This window comes from Aedes albopictus, chromosome 3 (genome assembly GCF_035046485.1).
Source record: "Aedes albopictus strain Foshan chromosome 3, AalbF5, whole genome shotgun sequence".
Taxonomy (NCBI): Eukaryota; Metazoa; Arthropoda; class Insecta; order Diptera; family Culicidae; genus Aedes; species Aedes albopictus.
The window spans coordinates 98,635,282-98,661,006 of record NC_085138.1 but is presented as its reverse complement, the minus strand read 5'-3'; the positions used below and the strand labels follow the sequence as shown (position 1 = coordinate 98,661,006).

At 37.6% G+C, this 25,725-nt stretch overlaps 1 protein-coding gene and 1 long non-coding RNA gene across 2 annotated transcripts in view; both read left to right on the top strand.

Annotated features, from left to right (window-relative positions):
* LOC115256313 (protein ultraspiracle) overlaps window positions 1–25,725 on the top strand; it is a 474,548-nt gene that overhangs the window by 36,836 nt on the left and 411,987 nt on the right. The window lies entirely within an intron of this gene.
* On the top strand, window positions 22,941–24,084 carry LOC109405400 (uncharacterized). Its single transcript, XR_009999281.1, has 2 exons — window positions 22,941–23,642; window positions 23,712–24,084. It is a non-coding gene; the product is annotated as an uncharacterized LOC109405400 (long non-coding RNA).

The following is a 25,725-nucleotide window of genomic DNA, read 5'->3' as shown; positions in this document are numbered from 1 at the left end:
TCAACACATTGTGTTATAGTTTCTGTAATTGGAAAACCTCATGCTGATTATTATGGTTGGACACGAATGCCAACTTATCTGGTAAAGTTTATTTAATGAAAATAAAAAAAAAATATTATGGTGACGCACCACTACTGAAATCTTTCCTTATTCATCCACATTATCATGTTTTATTCATTTTACCGTATTTCATCGTAAATTTCTCGAAAATTTAGCAGTTATGGAATCATTGTGGCAACGCAAGTAGCATTGATTTAAATAAACTTTTAAAAAATCATTAATCAATCAAATGATTATGCATATACAAAGTGTTATGTATTTTTGTATTTATTTTAGTTCAAAAAAAAAATAAATGAACATACTTTCGATGCTATAGTTTAAATATGCTTTTACTGAATGATATTGAAAACGGTGTTGAAGTTTAAAAAAAAAGCGAATAAAGGTTACTTAAATTAAATATACAATGACAAATATACTCGTAAACAAAAATTCAAAACAAAATTCTATTGTGGTAAGAGACTTAATGACAAAAGTAGCCATTAGAACACATGAAAATTACATTATGCATAGCTAAACAGATTAAAAAAAATGGAAAAGTATAAATAGTTCAACTGCATTAGTTGAAATAACGCTGGTCAAACTAGTGACTCTGAGAAATGAATTTTTATAACAAAACTCAGAAATGAGTATTCCCTTTACCACATACGAAGAAATTTCCATCTACTCCTCCAATAGAACAAAAAGGACATGAATATTGTGTGCCTCGGAGTGTGGGTTTGATTCCCGCTTCAGTCGCAAAAAAAAATTTTTCGTCAAACGATTGATTGAATGAATGAAAAAGGTACTCACTCTCACAAGCCACTACTTGAGACGAATTGCCTGTCAGCATAGGTGTGAATGATTGGGAATGATACTTGGTTGGGTTGGTCATGAATAGAGCTCACGGACTCGATCAGTTCTCACACCATAGAACTGAAAATGATCACCGCAGTCGTTCAAATTGAGATTGATACTTAGCAAATCTGGTTAAAAGTGAAGCAGCTAGTAGAGCTCGAAAAATGCGGTGCGTATCCATTTAAGTCTATGAATATGAGCTTGTAAAAGTTCGGTCCGTATCTAAAAAGAAATGAAGGAACATGTTGCACTGACATCTTCGTCTGGCCTATTATATTATAGAAGTAAAGAGTCGAGAGAGTAAAGGGAATGCTTCGAGTAATTCCGGTATACTTCTCCATAAGAAACAAAAAGGATATACATATCCTGGTTTGTTTCGGGGATTGTGAAAATTCGGTCTATTTCTAAAGTGAAATGAAGGAATTGATCAATAGAGAGTAAAGGGAACGCTGATTCCGGTCTACATCTCCATAAGGAACGAAGGAGATTTGGAAAACTCGTTCCGTTTCTGTAAAAGGAACGTAGGGAGACTGTGGAAATTCGATCCATTTCAATCATGGAATGAAGGAATAAAACAGATCGTCCAGTCCGCTCCTAGGTTAATAGTAGAGAGTAGAGGGAGCATTGATTCCGGTCTACATCTCCATATGAAACGAAGGAGATTTGAAAATCTCGGTCCATTTCTGTAAAAGGAACGAAGGGAGATTGTTGAAATTCGGTCCATTCCAGGTATGGAATGAAGGAATAAAACAAATCGTCCGGTCCGCTCCTGGGTAAATAAAAGAGAGTAAAGGGAACACTGATTCCGGTCTACTTCTCCATATGAAATGAAGAGGAAAAGTAATCCTGGTCCATTTCTGAAATAAAGAACGAAGGGAGATCGTTGAAATTCGGCCCGATTCAAACGAGAGAATCGAAGGAATAATGCGAATCATCCGGTCCGTTTCTTGATAAGTTTGTTCGAAAACATTATTGAGATAAACAATTATGACATAAGCTATGAAAAGAAAGACACACAAATTTATGTGATGTGCTTAAAAAAATAACATATGCAACAAATATATCGGTCAAGACTATATAGATGGAGAAATCTGTACTTGGCCTAATAAATTTAGAAATCGAGTCTACTATGAGATTCTAGCATATACCTATTAGGCTTTTATATACCTTGGTGTATAAAATTACTGATAGAATTTTAAGTCTAATTTCAGAAACCTTTTGAACAAAGGCATCAGCACTGTGCAGAATTGAATCAATTTATTTTAACAAATCTTAGAGAAGAAGAAACTGGATGGCTAAGTATAATGAGAAAAACATAAGAAATATATACTTGTGTTCAAATAAATAATTATACTCTTTTCCCTCAGATTCAAGAGCGCACATTTATTATAGCTGAGCCTTATGACAGGATATATGAATATGAGAATCCACGAATGATGCAGCCATTACCTTCCTACACAACCTTCCTGCAATCAATCAACCATATCGAATATAAGAAATTTATTAATATTTGTCCATATACTCTATATAGATATTGTTGTAATTCGAACGAAATAATGTAAAATTATATCCAATTTTATCAAAGATAAGGAGAGATGTAGTAGGCTGAGTAGGCTATGATTTAGAATCAACATAAATAAACGTCACTTGTATACTGTACTCTGAAACAACAAGCGGTGTTTTACTAAACACTACAATACACTATGCCCAGGGAGTCGAGAAAATTTTCCCGACCGGAACGGGAATCGAACCCGCCGTCTCCGGATTGGCGATCCATAGTCTTAACCACTAGGCTAACTGGAGACCCAAAAACCTAAGGAATGTGTATGCCAAATTTGGTTTGAGTTGATTGCGGCATTCCAGGGGCATTTCTGGAAAATAAATTTATCTCGCATTGGAAATGAAACTCATCGATAGTGACAATATGTAATCTTTGCAGCATCGTTTACGCTACCTAGTGAACCTGTCACAAATTATATTGTCCACAAGGTATGGATGTGATGGACAACTTGTATGGGTAAATTGTTGCCCGAAGTGACCTTAGGGTAAAAGCACTAGGCTTCGCCACTGCTCTAGTCTTCGGCCCCCTTCATACAAATTCCATTTTTTATGAATCAAGAGTGGCTAAGATTAGAGCAGAATTTTAGGGGGGCGAAGTCTAGTGTTTTCACCTATTATAGATAAGGAACAAATACAACAAACCACAGTATATAGCATACACCACAAACTAACAAAATGTTCTCAACAATTTACAATCGTAACATGAGAAATTCACATATTTTTGCGTACCAATCCCGTTATAACTTTATGTGTTGCAAAAATTTATCTCATTCATTTGAATAGTAACCAGCATATCTTTTCAGTCATTTTTCCTTCTAGTCATGTTCAAAACGATTTCATTCAATTAGAGCACCTATCAAACGAGAAGCAAATTCTTGCCGATCGAATGAATTGTCACGAAACACGAAAACTCCTGCAAAATTCCACAAGACTGAAAAATCTTTTATTTAGAAATTTCTACAACAGCTTCAATTCGGATTCTTACTGAGGATTCGTACTTACTGAGATTTCTCAAAGAACCCCAGCTGGGTTTCCTTCAGGAGTTTTTTCAGAAACCCTTCTGAAATACTTCTGATCAATGATTTTAAAATTTTCTCGAGGAAATCCCCACGAATTCATGATGATGAGTTTCCCGGGAATTTCTCCAGAATTTACACATAACTTTCTTCGGGAGTACCCTCAGGAAGACCTAAAAGGTGTTCTCCGGAAATTCCTCTTTTCTGGGAATTTTTCTATGATTTATTTCCAGAAGTTCATTGGGAATATCTTCAGAAGGGCCTCAGGAATCCATTCAGAAGAAGCCCAGGAATTCTTCTTAAAGTTCATTGGGAATACCTCCAGAAATTCTCCAAAATTGTCTCTGGGAGATGAAGATATTTTCGACTGGATATAATAGTTTGGGGTAGTTCAGGAAACTCCTGGAGGAATTCCCAGAGAACTCTTAGAAGAATTTCCGGAGAGCTCCTGGAGGAATTCCCAGGGAACTCTTGAAGAAATTCCCAGTGAACTCCTGTAGGAAATCCCGAGTAACTCCTGGAGGAATTCCTGGAACAAACAGAGATAAATTTCTGGAGGAATTCTAGAGGAGTTCCTGGAGAAATTCCAGAGAAATTCCTGGAGAAATTCCAGAGGAATTTTCGGAGAAATTTCAGAGAAATTCCTGGAGAAACTTCAGAGGAATTCCAGGAGCAATTCCAGCGAAATTCGTTGAGAAATTCCAGTGGAATTTCTGGAGAAATTTCAGTGGAATTCCCGGAGGAACTTTAGTGGAATTACTTTAGAAACTCCAGTGAATTTCCTATAGATATTCCAGTGGAATTCCTAGTAGAATTCCAGTGGAATCCCTGGAGAAATATCTTGAGGAATTCTAGAGGAACATCTTAAGCAAATCCATTGTAATTACTGAAAGAATTCCAGGTGAACTTCTGGGGGAATTCCCCGGGGGAGTCCTGGTGGCATTCCCAGCAAAAACCTGGATTCCAAAGATATTCCAGAGGAATTCTTGCAGGATTTCCAGAGGAATTCTAGAGGAGTTCCAGAGGAATTCCAGAGGAATTCCTGGAGGAATTTTTGGAGGAATTTTGCAGGAATTCCAGGGGAATTCTTGGAGGAATTCCAGAGGAATTCTTGGAGGAATTCCAGAGGAATTCTTAGAGGAACTCCAGAGGAATTCTTGGACGAATTCTTCAAGGGATTCCAAAGAAATTCTTGGGGGAATTCCAGAGGAACTCTTGGAGGAATTCTAGAGGAATTCTTGGAGGAATTCTAGAGGAATTCTTGGAGGAATTCCAGAGGAATTCTTGGAGAAATACCAGAGGAATTCTTGGACGAATTCCAGAGGAATTCTTGGAAAAACTCCAGAGGAATTCTTGAAGAAATTCCAGAGGAATTCTTGGAAAAACTCCAGAGGAATTGTTGGAGAAATTCCAGAGGAATTCTTGGAGGAATTCATGGAGGATTTCCAGAGGAATTCCTGAAGAATTCTTGGAGAAATTCTAGCGGAACCCCTGGAGAAATTCCTGAAGAATACTTGGAGGAATTCCTGAAGAATTCTAGGTGGAATTCCGGAGGAATTCCTGGAGGAATTCCAAAGGAATCGCAGGAGGAATTCCAAAGGAATCCCAGGAGGAATTCCAAAGGAATCCCTGGAGGAATTCCAGAGGAATCCCTGAAGGAATTCCAGAGCTATCCCTGGAGGAATTCCAGAGGAATCCGTGGAGGAATTCCAGAGGAATTTCTGGAAGAATTTCAGAGTAATTTCTGGAGGAATTTCAGAGGAATCCCTGGAATTATTCCAGAGGAATCCCTGAAGGAATTCCAGAGGAATCCCTGATGGAACTCCAGGGGAATCGCTGGAGAAATTCCGGAGGAATTCCTGGAAGAATTCCAGAGGAATCTCAAAAGGAACTCCGCAGGGATTCGTGGAGGAATTTGGGAGGTATTTTTAGAAGAATTCCTGAGGAATTTCAGGAGGGATTCCGGTGGAATTCCTGGAAGAATTCCGGAGGAATCACAAGAGGAACTCCGGAGGGATTCGTGGAGTAATTCCGGAGGTATTTTTAGAAGAACTCCAGTGAAATTTCAGGAGGAATTGTAGAATAATTCCTATAGAAATTCAAGAGGAATTCCTAGAGGAATTCCTGTTTATTTCCTGGAGGAATTCCATAGCATATCTTGGAGGAATTCCATAGGAATTTGTCAAATAATTGCAGGGGAACTCCTGGAGGAATTTTCGGGGAACTCCTGGAGGAATTCTCGCAAAACTCCTGAAATAATTTACGGGAAACTCCTAAAGAAATGCCCGGGTAACTCCTGGAGGAATATCAAGGAAACTTTGCAGGAAAGCCCGGGAAACTCCTGTAGGAATTACAAGGGAGCTCGTGCAGCAATTCCCGGGAAACATCTTGAAGAATTTCCGGCAACTTTTAGAGTAATTCTTGAGCAACTCCTGGAAGGAATCCTGGGGAACTCATGGAGGAATTCCCGGGGAACTTTAGGATGATTTCCTAAGGATTTTCTGGAAGATTTTTTAAGGAACTTCTGCATTAGTTCTTGACGAACTTTTGTATGAATTCCTGATGAACTCTTGACGGAATCCTGATGTACTACTACACAAATTGCTGAGGAACACCTGAGGGATTTCCCTAAGAACTCCTAGTGCAATTCCCGAGTAGCTGCTAGGAAATTCCCAGTGAACTTCTGTAGGAATTTCCGAGGAACTCCTGGAGAAATTTTCAGGGAACTCCGGAAGGACTCCCCTGGCATCTTCTGGAGCAATCCCCGAAAAACTCCTGGTTTAGGGCTGCAACATCGTCAAATGCCTTTATTAACTAACATATTTATGTCAGAGTCTTTGCAAGAGTACAAAACATATACCTAAATATATTGCCATCGTTCTCGTTTTCATCCTTCCCGGCTGCTGCAATGTGGTTCGATGTCCCGACATTGAAAGGCAGTAGAGCCGGATGGTGGAGCTGCCGCGCCGACGATATGGATTGATGAATAGGAATCCAGTCAGCCGGAATCACGATTGAATACCGGCGCGCAAGCGAGACGATACATACGTACACGGCAATGACGATAAACATTGATTGACATCGTCATTTAGGCGGACTGACGTGTGTACCGTTTTTTTTTTTGTACGTTCACCGGTGTCTGAGTTTGGCACTGCAGTAGTGGGCATTTATGAAAAATGGAAGAGCAGATTTTTTTACCGGTTAAAATGTGTTCCTTATTGATATTACATTTCCATTTCATCATGATTTGATTTAGAGTTTTTAATTTAGTCGAGAATACACATCATATTATTTACCTCATTCTGGTATGAGAACATGTATGACATGTTCTCTCAAATGTGTTCAAAAAGTTTTTTGGCATCCTCATTTGAAAATATGTAGCCCAAGTCTATTAACCCTCTAATACCCAAATTTTTGATTTTGATCTAAATATCATTTTTTGTCATCTAAAATCGATTTGGACATGTTTTGGAAGATGATTCTTTTTAATTCTCGATTTCGTGAATTTCAGTTTTTGATTTTTCTAATTTTTATTTTTGAACATCCCCACACTTTTATATTTTTCCTGGAAGCCAATTTGAGGAACGGATTTTTTGACATGAAAACATTTTGAGATTTTATGATTATTCTTGAAATATTATTATTTCAAGTTTTTTTCACAGAAAATTTTATTTTCCGTGTAATTTTAAGGAAAATAATTTTAGAGTGTATTCGATTCTCTTAAACTATTAAACAAGGATAGAATGATTTGGGAAAAATTTAAAATTTGTTAATTGTAGCGATTCAATACAAAATAAACAATGACTTCTAAAAGGTGACTAAAACATCAATTTTTCAATGATTTTAAAAAAATGTAAATACTCTTTAAAATACACCAAAACCATTTTGAGATATACAAAATAGTCCTAAATATCAGCCAAAAATATAAAAAAAATGATTTTCCACGAAACAAAAATTACAAAAATGCTCAAACTATACCCCGTCTAAAGGCGGGATTGGGTATTAAAGGGTTAAAAGCAGCCCAAATCTGCAAAGGAAAAGTTCTATAATTATAAAACTCCTACAATATTTGCAGCATTAAACATTCGTTCTCTGGGCATCAAGAGCTTCTAATCAAACCCCAATCCTAGCCAATAGCAAAAAGCAGAACATGTGTGAGGCTGCCGGGCTACCATATTTAGTATTTTAGAAAGCAGGAAGCCAACTTCCGAGACGGTCCGCCGCTGGCGTTATTGGTAGTTTCTGTTTATATGGCATAATTTTAATCGGTTAAATAAACAAGCCGGCTGGTGTACAGAGAATAAGGCAAACCGTCTCGCCACCATTCAGTCAAGCCATATGCCCTACCGTTCCATGTCAGTCGGTGCCAGTTGCCTCCCATTAGCCAAAACGGCATTGTTCGTTTTTAAGAGCCCAAAGAAGGCGGCTGGCCAACCACAGCCATCAACTGTAAACTAGATCGAGTCAAAGTCAGCCAACGTTCTGAAAATTTGCTTCAAGATTCCGGTATTTGTCGACCTTGCTTTTGGGCCAATGTTTGTTCAATTTTCTAGGGCATGTCACACGGAGTGCAGCGGTGGGACTCTTGGTGGGACTGTTGTTTAATTTTGTTTTTCGGTGTCAAATATTCAGTTCTTATTGACGTCTTACTACAAAGAAAATTATTCTCAATCATATTTTTGTCGGATTTATAAAATAAATTTTGGAAAACAAAACAAACACAAAGCAGCAACTTATAATCTGAAGCATTAAGAAATGTTTATGTTATAAACAGAAACAATAAAAGAAAAAAAATAATATAAAAACAGAACAGAAAAAAAAACAAGAATAATATCAATAAAAGAAACAAAATAGTAATTAACATATGAAATATAAAAAAAATGGTAACGAAACCAACGCTAAGTACTAAACAAGAAGTGCAAGAAGAACAGTGATAAAGGATCGTACACAATAAAGAAAACATGATTATTTAAATTATTGCGAGTACTGTTAGCTGATATCATCTGATTTGTCTACAAGCCGAAACAATCCACAGCCAGAGGCAGCACAATCATATGATTGTTTTGTGGCTCTCCACTACCACTGGGTTGGTGTGCCCTGAGGTGGTTTGATTGTGAAAAACTGTCCCTTTTCGGGGAGGTTTCTCGCATTTTCCATTTTGCCCATTTCCATTATCTGTAGGCGATTTCAACAAAAGGCAGATTTTAGCAAAACTACTCGCTGCTCGCTCATATTCAAAGCCCTAGCAAATGGACAGGAGGAGAAGGTCGACTGGTTCGTGGAGGGGTGCAACCCTCTGCAGTAAAGAAAACATGACTGCCTTCGCGTTTATTTCCCGGCTTTCCCTCTCCATTTGACCCCTTCTGTGTGTGTGCGGGGGGTTGTTTTACATGGTGTTAGCGCATTTCCTTTTTCCGGAAAATTTGGTGCTTTGTACACAGAATTTCCAATGGGATGAGAGGTGGCACAAGTGGTGGCAAAGGGTGAATCAGATATGAATAAATTATCACCTGGAGATTTACGGTTGGCGAGTGACTTTTCTTGGCTGCTGCACTTGATCATCTTTTGGCCTGGTCTGGCGTTGCTTGCCGCCGGTAGAGAATCGTGGTGGGGCTTGAATCAGCCGGCAGGTTATTTCGGTGTTAATCCCTACACAGATCTCCATGCCACAAATCAGGTTATCAGGGTAGAGCATAAACTAGCATTTGGATATGAGTATCTTGCGGATAGCTGGCGGCTGGTGAATGAGAATTCGAATTTGGATAAACGTTCACAAGACATTTGGCATCAGGGTATACCCTGAACTATAGTTTGTACCTTAAATTTTACGGGAGATAAGAATAATATGATTCGATGCTTTTTCATGAATGCACTTTTCTTCTTGTGTGGGATAGACTCCTAAAAACCTCCCGAAGACCTTCGTAAGCTACCTTTAAACTCCACTGAAGCCCCCTGACATCTTTAGAAATGCACTAAAACGCCTAGGAATTCATAAAGAAAACCTTGAGACTCCCGTTTGTTTCCTTAAAATTCTACTAAAGCTTCCTGAAGTCCTCTGAGCCCCCCTGAAATCTCTGGAAACTCCATTGTAGAGTCCATAGTCTTTCTTTTAATTCTACTTAAACCCTCTGAATCTCCCTCATATCCAGCCATTCTCCTTGAAATCACTTTGCAATTCTCCTGAAGCTCTCTCTTAAAGAACCATCGGAATCCGCTTATTGAGTTACAACCTCCACCGCTCCACCCAGCCAACGAATTCGATTCGTTGAATGGGTCAAGTGACAGCAGCATAACATTTCTTGAGGGACGTGCGCATTGCTTGTTTTGGTCTCGTTCAGATTGGGAGTGAAAAGTGAACAACTGCATTTTTTTTAATTTGTATCACACTTGCAGCATAATTGAACCCTGAATATTTTTGAAGCATTTTCAAACTCCTCTGAAGCTCTCTTGAAAGCCCCTGGAGTTCCACTAAAATACACTAAAATTCCCTAACATTCTCCGGACCCCCCTTGTTCTGAAAGCATCAAGAATTTTCACCTAATTCACATAGTAAGAGATCATGAAACAATGCTTTCTTCTGCTTCATAGGTTCTCAAGTCGGCAATGAGAAGGCATTTCAGAGCGGTTTACCAGGTTTCAGATGGGTTTTAGGTACCCAAATCTCTCGCTCATGGCGCTCGCATCAGTTTTGCTCACTGCGCCATCTACTCAGCGGGTTTGAGAAACACAGCGTAATTAGCATTGGGCGATTATATTTTTGTAACGATGATTTTAATCGCACTTTCTTCCAGGGAGTCGAGAAAATTATCCCGACTGGAACGGGAATTGAACCCACGGCGGACCCAGAGACGGCCTCTGGATTGGCGATCCATAGCTTTAATCACTAGACCCCATTTTGAGGAAATTGGAAATGTTAGAAATTTTTTATCGGAAAATTGGAATATTTGAAGTCTAAATCTCAAGGTCAAATAGTCCTTCAAGAGGCATAAAATTCTTAAAAATTGTATGAGGCGAAAAACATTAATGTTTTTTCGACGAAAAATAGCCCATTTTGCTATAACCGATTATTTTAGAACCCTGCAGGGCAAAAAATGAGATATTGAGCAAAATAGGGAAAGTTTCCTTCGGGATCTAAAAAAATAATCAATAATGTTAATTTTCCGGTAGTTTCTTCAGGTATTCCTCCAGGGATTGTTCCAGGAATTTCTCCAGGGATTCCTCCAGGCCAGAGCGTTAATGATTAATCATAAATTTAATCATGATTAATAATTAATGATTAAGATTAATCGAAAATCATTAATCATAATCACAGAAATTTCTCATTTAATCATTAATCATTAATCATTAATCTTAATCACACTGATGTCGCAATTCAATCATTAATCAGTAATCATAATCATAAGAAAAAAAATTAATCAATCATTAATCAATCATCACCAAAAATGATTCATCATTATGAAATAAATGATTAAATTTGAATGGTTCAAATGCTGTTCTAAATAATATAATTTATGATTCTTTTTTTCGAAAATCTCTCAGACAGACTTGCCTTTTACTATTGAAACATAAAAATATTTTAAGCAACAAATATATTTTAATCATTGCCAGTTTTTTGTGATTGATTAATCATGATTAATCATGATTTTTAATCAATGAGCCATTTTTAATCATAAATCACAATCTCTTATCACAGATAAAACCAATTTTAATCATTAACCATAATCTTTAATCATCCTAAAAATCAAATTATTCATTAATCATAACCAATAATCATCAAAATGGGAACTTTAATCATCAATGATTAATCATGATTAAAAATTTTGTTAATCATGAACGCTCTGCTCCAGGCATTCCTCTGGGAATTCCTCTAGGAATTCTTCTAGGAATTCCTCTGAAAATTCCTCTAAAAATTCATCTAACAATTCCTCTAGGAATACTTCTAAACAATCCTTCAGGAATTGCTCTAGATATTTCTCCAGAAGTTCCTCTAAATGTTCCGCCAGGAACTTCTCCAGGCATTCCTCCAGAATTTGCTCCAGGATTTCCTCCAGGAGTTGCTGCATAGATTCCTCCAGCAATTTATCTGGAGGTTCTTCCAGGAATTCCTACACGCATGTCTCCAGAAATATCTCCACGGATTCCTCAAAAAAAATCCAACAGGGATTCCTCCAGGCATATCTTCAGGAATTCTTCCTGGCATTCCTTCAGAGATTCCTCTAGAAATTGTTCAACGGAATCCTCTAGGGATTTCTCCAGGAATTCCACCAGGACTTTCTTCAGCGATTTCCTACTGGATTCCTACTGGAATTCTTCACAGAATATATTGAAGAGTTCAGGATTTAATCCAGGATTGTCTCCAGGGATTCCTCCAGGGATTCCTCCAGGAATTCCTCAAAAAATTGCTCCAGGGATTCCTCCAGGCTTTCTTCCAGGCATTGCTTCAGAGATTCGTCTAGGAATTACTCAGTCCTTCAGGAGTTTCCACAGTAATTCCTCCAGCAATTCATCCAGGAATTTCTCCAAGAATTTCGTCAAGGGTTTCTCCAGTATTTTTTTTCAGAGATTCCACCAGGAATTGTTTCATGGATTCCGCCAGGAATTTCTGCAGTAATGCCTCCAGCAATTACCTTATGAATATCTCCAGGAATTCCTCAATAGATTTCTTCAGAAATTTCTACAGAAATTTCTCCAGAGATTCCTTCCAGAACTCCTCTGAGGATTTCTCCTGGAATTCCCCCGGGAATTCATTCAGAGATTACTCCAAGAATTCATCCAGGTACTTATCTAAGAATTCCTTTAGGAACCTGCAGAAAATCCCCCCATAGTTCCTTCAGAAATTCTTCCAGGAATACCTTCAGTAATTTCTAAAGTAATTCCTCCAGTAATTTCTCCAGAAATTGCTCTGGGGACTCTTCCACGGATTACTCCTAGAATTTGTGATTCTTTCAGAAATTCCTCTCGGGATCTCTTCGATAAATTATTCAGGCATTCGTTCAGGAATTCCATCATTCTATCAGAAATCCTTCCGTTAGCTTTTCCAGGAAAGCATCATAGAATTTCTCTAGGGATGCTTCCAGGAATACCTGAAGACTTTTTTGAATTATACTTCAAAGATTTTTAGAGGAATTTCTCCAGCGATTCATATTGGAACCGTTTAAGATTAACTCTTGCTGAAATCGGCCCACTAAAGACTGGACTCGAAAAAAAAGAGACACAAAGAATAATGTATAACTTTTGATTGCGTGCACAAAAATAGCTGATTTTTTTACCAGGAATAGTACACTATGTGTAGCTAATACCACAAAAATTTCATCAAAAGTGTTGGCGGAGATATCGTCGAAACAAGAGACTTACCCACGGTGTGTTGTGTAGAACAACTTTATAATAAAAAAATAAGTAAGTCTGAAATTTTGCCCAATGATACTTTGGGCCATTCCCTTCAATTTGCTGGGTCGGTGGAAATCATCCATCGGGGGATCTAGAACAAAATTTTTTTGAAGGTTTTTCATGCAAAAACTGTTTAAAGCGCATATTGTAAATTATTGCATCTCCTTCAAATAGTCACAAATTTTTTGTCTTTGAAGATAGAACCATAAAAATTTCAAGCATTTCGAAGTAGTATGCGTAGATGACTGTGTGAAAATTTCATTGAAATATGTTGAATGGTTTTCAAATAATACCAAAACTATCAAACGCATTTTAAAATACTAAGCTTAGTAGAAAAAGTCCAACAATATATCTGTATATTTTTTATATAACAATGCATGAAAAATATTTAAGAATCGAAGTAGTCTGTGCGCGCGTGTTGACGTATCGAAAATTTCGGCTGCCAGTTTTTTCGCGTTCGTGATTTTCCACCTGTTTCGTAGATACTAGATTCAGCTGAATTAAAAGTTTTATTTTTAACATAAATATTCCACCTAAGCCCATTGAAAGACGTTTGCAAAATTCGTCACACGAAACGGCATATAGCTATGGATTGTTTAACAAAGAAAAACGATTCGATGTCGGTAAATTCAAGCGGTAAGAAGAGGACCCCACCGGTAAACCAGTTGCATATGAAGAAGATGGACTTCCTTCTACCCGGTCTGCTGCGAATTGGCGTCAAGCTGCAAGATTTCCAACGCTGAAGTTCAAAAATCTCGATTCCTGGGAGGACATTTTCTGGTTGAGACCGGCACTTCCCCCTGCTGAGACGACATGGCCTGTTGAGGAAGATCTCTCCAAATTATAAGAAAAGGGAATTTTCGGAAGCAATCAGCAGAAAAAAAAATCCAGTTTGGTGAGATCTATTCATTATTTATGTATAACTGAATTATTGTTGCTTTCAGATCAATTCAGGTAAATGAAAATTTCAATATCCTACTATATTTGTAAATATGCCAAAATTCTGCTTTTTCGCCAAGGAAAGCGTTCCATAAATTCCTATCCAAAATCCAACTCCAGATATCTATGAAGTGGGCCAAGTTCTTGGACATATTCTGAGTAGATATCTAATCAACATTTCCTACCCATCCCCGCTGATCGTAAGGACCTGGCCAGGTGTCGATCGTTCAATGAAAGGTTTGTCAAGTCCCAGGCAACTTTTCTGGCGCATTGAACGTCTCTATCGACAGCCACCCCAGGATGTGTACGGTCGGCTATGCTATGCTATGCTATGCTATGCTAACAATGCATGAAAAATATTTAATTCTAAGCACCTTGAGTCATTATGATGGCGGTACTGTGAAAACTTGTTTTTCAAATAATGAACAGATACATAGTCAAATACATAAAAGGAAAACACACACACTGCCATTATGTAGATTTTCAATAAAGTATTAATTATTCATTTCTAGAACGTGGTTTTGCGTATACATGTTCACAAGTACAAGTATGCCTCTATTACGAATCCTATAATAAACACAATTATCATGATTGCTGAGCATGTCGGCCTTCTCCAAAAAAATATTTAAATGTTATTTGGTAAGCCAAGAGAAGCACTCGAGGATTGGGAAACATCTCTGTTTTGAGGAAAAAGTACAGAAACTAAATTATTTTGAAACTAATGTTAACAAGCTCAAAATTAAACAGTATTTCACCTAAGTCAAACAATAAAAACAAGTTAAACCTGTTAAAGACCACATGATAGCATTGAAGTTGTGGGTATGAGTCTACATTAAAACACTGTCTTGATTGAAGACTGAACGAGAACTGAATTCAAAACAGAATTCAGTTGGGCAATATTCGATCAAGGGCAACTTTACGGTACTACGTACTAAACATGGTTTCCGGATTATTCCACGATATTTGACATAGCTGTTAGACCTAAACTTAAGTTTGTCTTTGAATTCAATACCAATATGATGCTTATTGCTTATGCCACCATTCATTAACAAATAACTGATAATAAGTACTGAAGGAATAGTTGAAGGAACGGAGTACTTATTGAAAATGTTTCTACATTAAGCATGAAAATAGGCTGTTCAGCATAAAGCCTAGGAAAAACAATTTGATAAAAATGACTTAAGTAGTCTTATCGATTTGTATATGATGTTTAAAAAATATTTTCTGTGTAATTTAAAACCTCCAAGCATGAGCAAGAGTGATTGATCATTGTTATGGCGTTGTTTACTAGTAAAATATTTTCAACATAAAACTATATCTTTCGAAAAAATAACAAACAGTTTTTTTTTTTGTAATACAAATTATTGGGCCACGCTCCCGTAAAGCTTTTCGCTTGCAATTTGATATTTAGAAAAGACCTTAACTATTAAAAAATCGAAAAAATAAACATGTATACGCAAAACCACGCTCTTGAAATAAATAATAAATACTTTAGTGAAAAGCTACATAATGGCAGTGTGTGTGTTTTCCTTTCATGTATTTGACTATGTATCTGTTCATCATTTGAAAAACAAGTTTTCACAGTGCCACCATCATAATGACTCAAGGTGCTTAGAATTAAATAGTTTGCATGTATTATTATTTGTTGCGGCCAGGACGTCTTGCCTACGTTGTGGTTTGTGGTTGGAGGGGCGACGACGGATTAACACACGACTTTTACTTCAACGGTAATTATTCATTTACCACTGAGGGGCAGCATGCCCGCTCAGTGGCGATCGAGGAAAATATACAGAGGAATAAATTCATACACAACTGATTTCTGTGCGAGTCGAGTGCGCCTTTTATAGGTGCACGGCATAATAGGATAGAATAAAATACCTAATGCAAAGTTGCGCTGCTCATCTTTCTCTACGATGCCTGATTCTGCAGTGGCAATTAAATTAGGCTGCGCTAAACGCACGGCGCAGACGGGATGAATTGAATATAGCACCCGGTCGGTGCGATCCACACAGCCAGCCACAGCCACGCTTTCGGTGCATGATCCAACATTATATAAATGTGTGTGTATGTTACACTTTTGCTACTAAGCTTAGACCCCCCGATGGATGATTTCCTCCGAACCAGCAAATTGAAGGGAATGGCCCAAAGTATCATTAGGCAAAATTTCAGACTTACTTATTTTTTGTTTTAAAGTTGCTCTATAAACACACCGTGTTACCATTTGTGAATATTGGGCCAAACACTTTAAAAATATCACATTTTTTACCTAAAACTGTAGAGCCAAAAATACTGAACCGATATCAATGAAAATTTTTCTGTACAAAAAGTATGTATGTAGATGTATTGTGTCAAAATTTCATTCAATTTGATTTGACCTTTAAAAAGTTATAGCCATATATGTAGCACTATGTCATAATAAGCAGATGTGGTTTTTGGTATAGTGACATTCAAACTGCTCTAACTTTTAAAATGTTCAATCAAAATGGCTGAAATTTTCACTGAGAACAGATTAACACAACGATTTTACACTGTCAAAGTTTAAAAAAAAATCGGGACAGTGTTGCCAATACTACAGTCAAAATAATGCAGATTTTAAAATGTTAAAAAGTGCCCAAAATTTGAAAACCCCGTTTTTTTGTTTGAATTGTTAAAAAAAAGTACTGAACCGATTATAATGAAATTTTCACCACTTATAATGACTTACTTGAAAAACTTTCAGTTAAATTTTCAGACGTATTGATGAGCTTACAACCAAGTTATAAAATAGAAGCCCGCAATTTCAAAAATCACATTTTATTGTATCGACAATATTTGCGCCAATACTGAACCGGTTTTGATGAGATTTTTAGGGCATTAACTACACATAACATGCTATTCTTGGTTAAAAAATCAGCTATTTTTGTGAACGCAATCAAAAGTTATACATTATCGTGAGAGTCTCATTTTTTTCGGGGCCAGTCTTTATTTACACCTTGCCGATTTTCTGAAAGTCCTCGCTAAAAAAGTAAAGAAAATGCATTTGGTTACTCAAATTGATGGACCCCCCGTTAGTTAGAGCCACAACAATTTTTGCAGACCCCTCGATTTTGGTCAAACGATGGCTCATTTAAACCATTATGCTTCGAAAGTTTCTCCAGAAACCACCTCAAAACGAAATGTTGTTGAAAAGAAGAAAGATAGAGCTACTATTTACAATGATAAGAAGTTGGGTCGGCCCAGGCCCGGATTTAAAGGGGGGGGGGGGGGCGGGCAAAGGGGGAAAGTGCCCCGGGCCCCCCGATTAAGGGGGCCCCCCAAGAAACTGAAATTCAATTTATATTTTTCAACGAAGCCATATAAAATTCACGTCGATGGGCGTTCATATTTGGAAAAGGGCCCCTATAACCACAGCTGTTAATTCATCAAGACCATACACATAGATATACACATACGAAATGGTCATTGATAAAGGAAACTATTTGTTAATAACAGTTCCACAGTTACTGTGGAAGTGTTCATGAAACACAAAGGCGAGAAGCAGTGTCCCACTGGGGACGTCACACCAAAAAAGGTATCTAAATTATTTCTGGTCATTTATCTGGATTTTCTCTTAAGAATAATTCAAAATCATAATTTTTGGTGCAGTATTTAAAAATACGAGATTTTCTCTAAAAATCCTTAGAAGTTCTTATCGAGTGGAAACAATTTTCCGTGACTTCAAGTTGACACAAAAAGTGTCTCTAAGCAGAGTGCATGAAAGATTAAGCTTTCGAGAGCAGCTTTAAAAGTACTTGTAGATCAATATAAATTTCAATAGTTTCACAAATTTATCTATTATTTCACAATGATTATATATACGTCTGTTGATTATGATTATATTCTAAAAACAAATGCCTAATACTCATTTGCATCAGTTCGTTGCTATTATAGGCAAGAGAAGATGATGAATTCTGGAGATGTTTGGGAGTTAAGGCTAGATTTGAAAAGTGAGTGTCCTCGAAATAGTAGATTTCCATATCTTTATGTTGGGTTTTACTGAAGATATCAAGATTTATTGCTACAGTTGCTCTCAAGAGTCTAATCTTTGTATAATTTGAATCTGCAAATACTCGTCGATCTCGTGCAATCTCAAATAAAGTTGCTTCATGTTTTAGTAGATTTTTAACTGAACGCTAAGTTCATAAACTTGCATAAATATTTTCAATTCGGATGAGAGTTTAAAATATATGTACTATCTGAACAAAATGTCATTTACGCTAGCATTTTGACATTTGAGCCAAATATCAATGTTCGAATAATTTTCTATTTGTCGGAATTTTGGAGAAGTTCAGAAATCAGAAATTTTCAATATTAGGCCTAAAACAGCAAACATTAAAAATATTATACATAATACATAAGATTAGGAAAAAAAACGTAATAGTATGACTCATTTTTTCGAAATTTTGATTCTGGGGGCCCATTTTATAGGGTTTGCCCCGGGCCCCCCGAGGCCTAAATCCGGCACTGGGTCGGCCATATTGATTTTGACCGCCATCTTGGATTTGTATACCAAAAAAATGTTTTAACTATGATGGCAACCACCAATTTTTAAAATTTTTGCATCAATTGAAAGCTGAAACATTTATACATAACATATCAAAAAATTAGAGATGTCTTTTTTTCCTATCAAAAGTTATCCAGCAAATCAACGTTTGTGTAGAAGAGGCCAAATTTTTTTCAAAGCTATGTTAAAGATACTCAAACAATTCTTCGCTACTTGCTACTAAGGTGTAACTCAAAACGGTCTTACTTTATTCTTTTAATTATGCGCAATCATGCAGAATAGTCACAGAAAACAAATAATGAGCACCGATTGGATGAAGATTTTCATCTTATATCCACTGAGGTCTGGGGAGCACCGTGCAAGCCCCATTCGTTGATTCTCTTAGCAATTTCGATTGCTCTAGTCAAAAATGCTTGCGGGATTGCTTAAAAACTATGAGCTCCCTCAAAATTTACGAAAATAAGATAGCCAATAGCCCGACCAAAAAATATTATATTTGTGAGTTTCCAATTGAGTTCTTCCCTCATTCACCTCATTAAATTTAATTTAGTTCTGTCGCCAAATGGGTACTAATTTCGATATCCGTCGAACGACGCCCCTAATACATCAACGATGTTTAACAAATTTTCAAATCATCCTTCCACTGAAAACAGCCTTCCCTCCCAGCCACTCTACGGCTTCTAATCCCATCGTCTAATGTGTAGCCATCAGCCAACAACGCACGAAACTGAAAACAGCAATGTGTTTTATCGGATTTATATTGATTTCCATTAGCTTTTACGAGCTCGTCATCACCGAGGTCTGCTTTGGCCGCTTGGGTCGCCTCCTGTCATCACCACGATGACGAAAAACGGGACTCACTCCGCCCTCCCTCTCCAAACACACATCGATAATAATCTACAGGCGACGACGATGGCAACAATTCCGACGGGTGGTTGATATCGAAATCCCCCAACAAAGCTAGGTGGAGGTCCTCCACCGTGCATCGTCAGCATATCAACGACCGGCTTTGCACGAAAATGGCTTCTTCACTTCGTCGAATCGTTATCGAGTAAAAGCTTAATTTATTTGCCAATCAAATGCTTTTGTTTGCAAATTAATTTGCCAAACATCTAGCTAATCTTGATGCAAGCAGGCGACGGGTTCCGAACTCGAACCAGAACGCGATGAACCGTAAATGCATTTTTTATTATCACGCAGCTGGGCGACACGCCGACACGATATGGGGGCCTTATGGGAACCGGTTGCTCATGAAATTCGATTTTTCACGCATAGGTACCTTGTGTTTGCTGGAATCGTTCGGTACAATGGGTCAGAAATTCAAATTATGTGACAATCATCGGTATACGCTAGCCGACATAATCTCCTCAAAAAATACGGTGTCGGACAAAACAAGAAGATCATCAGCCATTTTTTATGCAGAATGGCCAAGTTTGACGATGTGATCCTCGGTTTCTGGTGAATCGATTTGGTTGAAATATTAACAGTCGCTATGGAATTACGAGAATTTTGATTTGTATTCAATTTATTGAGTTCTGTTCACTACATCAAAAGTTAAAGATATTCGAAACGACAATATAATAGGACCACTTTTAGATTGCCATTACCAAAGGATATATGAGAGTGTCTGATACTTGATGATTGATAAACTAGTGCTAAAATTAAGGATGCCATTCAAACTTGCCCGAGCAGAGGAAAAATGCTCAATAATAGCATATTTTGATATAGAGAACAAAAATTGATATTTGTTTGTTTGAGATAAGAGGTAAAAGTACTGAAAATAATATCTCAATTTTACTCCTGGAATATCATCATCATACCCAATTTAGCTCTTGGTAAGATTTAACCAACAGCAGTGAGCTATTTGATTGATCTTCAAATATCATATTCTGCTATTGGTTAGATGATTCAAGAACAATTTTTTGCTATTATTTTCAGTACTTTTACCTCTTATCTCAAACAAACCAATATCACATTTTGATCGTCAGTACTTAAACTCTGCCCGGGGTATCAGTTGCATATTTGGTTGTAGTGATCCATTTGTGTTCCGGAAAATCCCTATAAGTGGGTATACTGAAGACTTACTCGAGCAGGCATTCACATTACATTCTTGATTTGAAGGTATGAAAAGTAAATCTGCATAAATATATTTATTGAATTGAGGTAATATCAGATTGCCCAGGCTAGTTAGAAGCCATTTAGTTCTTCTGGGATTCTTCCATGTTTCTTCTGAGATGCTTCTAGATGCCTTATGGGATGCATCTGGTTTCCTTCTGGGATGTTTCCAGAATATTAATGAAAAGTTTCTAGAATCCTTCTGGGATGCTTCCAGTTTTCTTCTGAGATGTGTTACGAAAATAAGAGAAAATTTATTATTACAATGTACGATACATAGAACCTTACAAATGTACAAATAAGAGACATCACAAATGGACACTGCACAGCACGAAACACAAATGTACCCTGTTATAAAGATGGATAATACTTTCCGATTACAGGATGACGAGGTTTCATCAATTGGTTTGGGTCCATCAGTCATCCTGAAATTGTGTTTTAAATGGCAGTTAATCTTCTAATTGACAGTCATTGCTGCTGTTTTCATAACTTGTTTTTATCAAGGAAAACTACAGTAGACGTACGATAACAGCAACATGTTTACATTTCAGTTAGCAAACAAAATTCGATAACTGCAACATCAGATAACCGTCAACAACCCATCAATTGACGTTAAATGAACGAAAAATTCATTCGATTGTTTATTTGGGCTATATTGGCGCACAGTTTTGATAGATAGCGGTGCGATAACTGCAAATTTGTTGCACTTACCGGACTTGCAGTTAAAAAAGCATTGCAGTTAAACCGTTTGCACCGACCGAACGTCTACTGTAATCCTAATCTGGTACCTCGATTCGAGTTTTATTATTAGAGCTCTATAACTTGAAGTCCGTGTCAGGGCAAGGTTTTCATCTCTTGGTACTTGGCCGCTGCCCGAAATTGAATTGAATTTCATGGGACTCTATTCTGCCAGAACCCAATAAATGTGAATTAACCTTCACGTACCCGACCCCCGACAATCAAGCTGACAACTTATTTTCAAAATGCTGACATTTTTTTAAGCCTCCCTCAATCGATTATAAATTGGTGCAACTTTATTATACTCAAGTGGCCATGAAATATCTGGAACCATTCCGGAGATATTCCGAATTGTACTGGGGTCAGGGGGTGGGGGAGGTGTCTGTTTTGCCAAGTGGCTTAAAGTGATTATTTTGTGTGTTATTGTGTTTGACATGTTCCAGGTGTTCCGGAGCGGCCACATCAGTTGATACATATTTTAGTCAATTTTTTCTGTGCCATTTTTTCGAAATCCTGAAGATTAATACGTTGCTCGGTATGTTTTGCTGGCAAACCAGAAATGTCCCCGATGACACCCCCGTGGAACCTGTGCTAGATGTTCCGGGGGTCAGCGGTCTATCGTTCCTGACTCAGCCATTCGAAATCATGATGATTGATATGCCACACGGCATGTTTAGGTTGAAAAGCAGAAGTGTCCCCAATAAGGTCCCGCGGAACCTGTCACGGGAATCCGGTTGGGTCAATTTATTCAAATATGGTTATCACAGTTGTGTTTCACTGTTTGCAACAAAAATGGCTGTTTTTTTTTCGGAACTCCTGCAATGTTTTTTTTTTCTCTAGAATTTTTCCAGGGATTCTTTAAGAAATTTCTCCAGAAATTTCCCCAAGATTTCCATTAAGTAGATTTCTATGGGTTCCTCTGGAACTCCACCAGAAACACTAATTTTCGCTAGTAGAAGGCTCCGATTTTGAACTGAAGTGATAATACTTTATAAATTCTTCTAGGGTTTCATTAAAAAAATCTTCGAAAATTTCGCTTGGAATTCCTTTAGAATTTTCTGCAGATATTGCCCTTTGTAAATTCTTACAAGGATTCCTTACTAAATTCTTCCAGCAATTGCCTCAGAATAAAGCATTGTCCAGTTAGAATCCGGACGCAAAGGATAATTTATTGTGACGCTCTCAATGATCATAATCATTTTTATGCAATTCAGTATCATAATTTATGTTTTATGCAATTCATTTTGGTATCATAATGGTCAATATTTCCACACTGGTTCATTATGCAACTGAAATGAGTTGCATAATGAAAAATAGTTGTATAATGTTCATAATGCAACTCATTTGAGTTGCATTATGAACATTATGCAACTCAAATGAGTTGCATTATGAAAAAATCATGGCATAAAATTTTGTATGGAACTCGTTGCAAAACTCGATTTTTTCAGCACTCTTCGTATTTATCCAACTCGGCAAGCCTCGTTGGATAAATGTACGACTCGTGCTGAAAAAATCAACTTTTTGCAACTCGTTACATAAATAACTATTTTTTTACAGCAGTCTGATCATAAACAAGTCCTCTATTGATGGTGAAAATTTCATCGATTTTCTTGCTACGAGTGAAAAGTTATTTCAGTTTGAAGACAAGTGAAGGAAAAAAATCTTGCACAAACACGCTGAAAATTAAGCGTGGTCAGGTACGACAGTCGCGAAAAATGTTAATGTCTCCATAACCATTATGTGTGATGTGCACAGATGTTGTTAACCATGTAACATTAATTCTTGAATATGATTTGAATCTGGATGTACGGGAAATAAAATTAACAGTGTAATGCTTATGATACACTTTGACCTCTTTTGCAACATGCGCGCCATCTCTTGCCCTTTCTGAGACACCTGAAGCTTTTGCAAAAAAAAAGTATCGATAGTTTGTCTCGCAAGTTTCCGTGAGTGCCTCCATGGATCTCATAACTGACCACAAAAAGTATTTCAAAAAACCCCTAATTGAACTAATCCTAGAGGCTAGCCAAATATCCGCTACCTGCTTGTATAACACAATACAAGCAAAGGTAGAATGAGATCGATAGCTTAGAAACGTTTAAGGCAAAATGAGATGGGGTTGTTCGAAATTGCGTTCGACAAAAATAGGTACGCAATAGGGGGGGTTTATAAAAACTAAATTTTCCGACCGACATTTTATTCTCGTGCGATTCGTCAAGTTTTCTAAATCGGTGAAAATTTCAAATTACCAGTTAGCCAAGTCAATAGTGATTTTGGGAAGACAAAATTGTAATAATCAGTGATCAAAACAGTTAATTGATTATTTTACAATCTTTGGTAAAAACCTATTTTAAATGAAATCTAGTGGAAAACCTTTAACTTTTCTCGAATAATTTTCGTAGATTAAGATTAAGCCAGGATAGCCATTTTGAAAATCACTCTAAGTGTGACTAAAATACCAGATCAAAAGGGTAAGATGAAGAATTTTGATCTCTTTAAAAGAGTGGAATGTGAATTTGTCCTTCTAATCGATTGACCAGGTGATTCCCGCTGGTCATCGCGGGTGTTTATCCGGAGTCGCCGACTTCTAGGAAAATCAGTTCGTTGACTCGAACCAGCCCTGCGACCGGACCACTCTCATGCGAGCGCCCATCAATCGCGCAACATCCGAAAGCTTTCCGCAACGTTTCTCGTCGCAGCATCGGCAAGCTCATCCCATAATTGTTGCCCAAATCGTCTCACACCGAAACATCGCACAATCGGCAAGCGTTAGGCACAGAAGTTTGAAGAAGTGCCACCTGCGGGTGAGTAGCCGAAACTGTGTTTACACGCATAGCAAGCAAACGAACGGTGGAAACGGTTGCGTGTGGATAGTTGTGTTGCGGATCGACCCCTGCATGTGGAGTGTGGAACCTCGCGAAACGAAAAAAGTGCATGCGCATGCGATTCAAGGTCACGTGAACGTTTGAATCGACGTGATACGATTGTTCAACAGATCCTGGAAAGTCGAACGACGTGGGACCTGCTCGTCGGAAACTGTGAATGGTTTGCAGCTAGAAAGGTCAGATCTTTTTATTGTACATATTTTTTTTTCGTTTTTTAGCTTGTAAGAACAAATTAGAATTAAGCTCAAAGAATATTGGTGACGTCACCTTCACGAAAGCTAGGCCTATGTAAATTGCGAAAACTTTTGAATAAACTGGAATTGAAAACTATAGGCCCTCACCAATTCGAAGGTTGACGAGTTATGCGATTTGAATTTTCTTATAATATTTCCTTTATTTGTCTCATTAAGCCTTATCCGCAAATTAACTTGCTGTTTAGGTAAATTTTGATAAATTTGATTGAGAGTTAAGTTAGTTCAGTTGGGTGAACTTTGAAGCCAACCTTGTGGTTAGCTAAAGTGATCGGTGTTTGAGGGAATAACCTACCCGCCCTAGAAAAGAGCCTCTGCCGGGCCACTAACAGCCTCAGTAGTCTCACGTTAAGTGAGTGGCGCTTAAACTACTGCAGGTCTCGTACCCTAAGCATTCGTTACATTTTGGCGCCCAACGTGGGGCCCGAAGGATATCCCGTGAGATTTTTGATTAGATTATCGATAATTTGGATTGAACTTTAGTATTATTTGTGTATAGAAACTTAGTTGAATTCGTTGGAAAGATTGGTTTAGTAAATTAGATTATTAGTATTAAATTGAAATTTTCTACTTGAATTTGATTGTGCTTCAGGTCTGTAGAACTTTAGTAACCCATTCCTTGCTGAGCGCTTGAACGAGTCGGTTAACACAGTCCCGGTCTCATCACGTGGCACTTTTGCAACGGTGTTTTTTGGTATTTTTCTCCCACCACCCGAGTGGGTTTTTGATCAGTTAGTTTTGACTAGTAGCCAAATAGTGCAATCAGTGCCCAAGGTGATTATTGCGCTTCGTGAAGGAAGCGAATTAGCTGATTAAATCAGTCTAATATCGTGCCACCGTTATCATCGTCGTCACAAACAGCCATCAGTGAACGATAATCTTCCGCATCTGTATAGCAGCAGAGCAGTAGGAAACACGGTTGCTGTATACCTACCTACAGTGCGGTCGGCTTACAGCTGCAGTCGAATCGAGGATAGAAGGCTAAGTAGCATTGTTTTGTTCGTACCTATTCCCCACTGCATTGTAATAATTTATTTTGCTCCGCCGAATCAAAGTTGTTTTTTACTTCACTTCTGTCTCTCTCCCGGTGTGCCCCGTAGAAAGGGGTATAAATCAGTTTGAAATAAAAGTACCCGTGGGATTTACTTTCTGTTTTTTTTTCTCTCCACACGGGGTGCGTCAAATTTGAAATTAATTTTTGAGTTGAATTGCAACCGTTTTTTTTTTTTTTGTTTGTTTTCTCTACTTTTGGAATATATTTTTAGTCTACTTTTTGAGGATTGAATTGGATCCCTTATGGGGGAATCCAATGGAGGCGAATCGCCTCCTAAAGATATTATTGCTCGAACGCGATTTTACCAGCCATCTTCGCCTGGCCCTTGGGTTGTCTATTTCCGGCGCAAATGCAAACCTTTGAA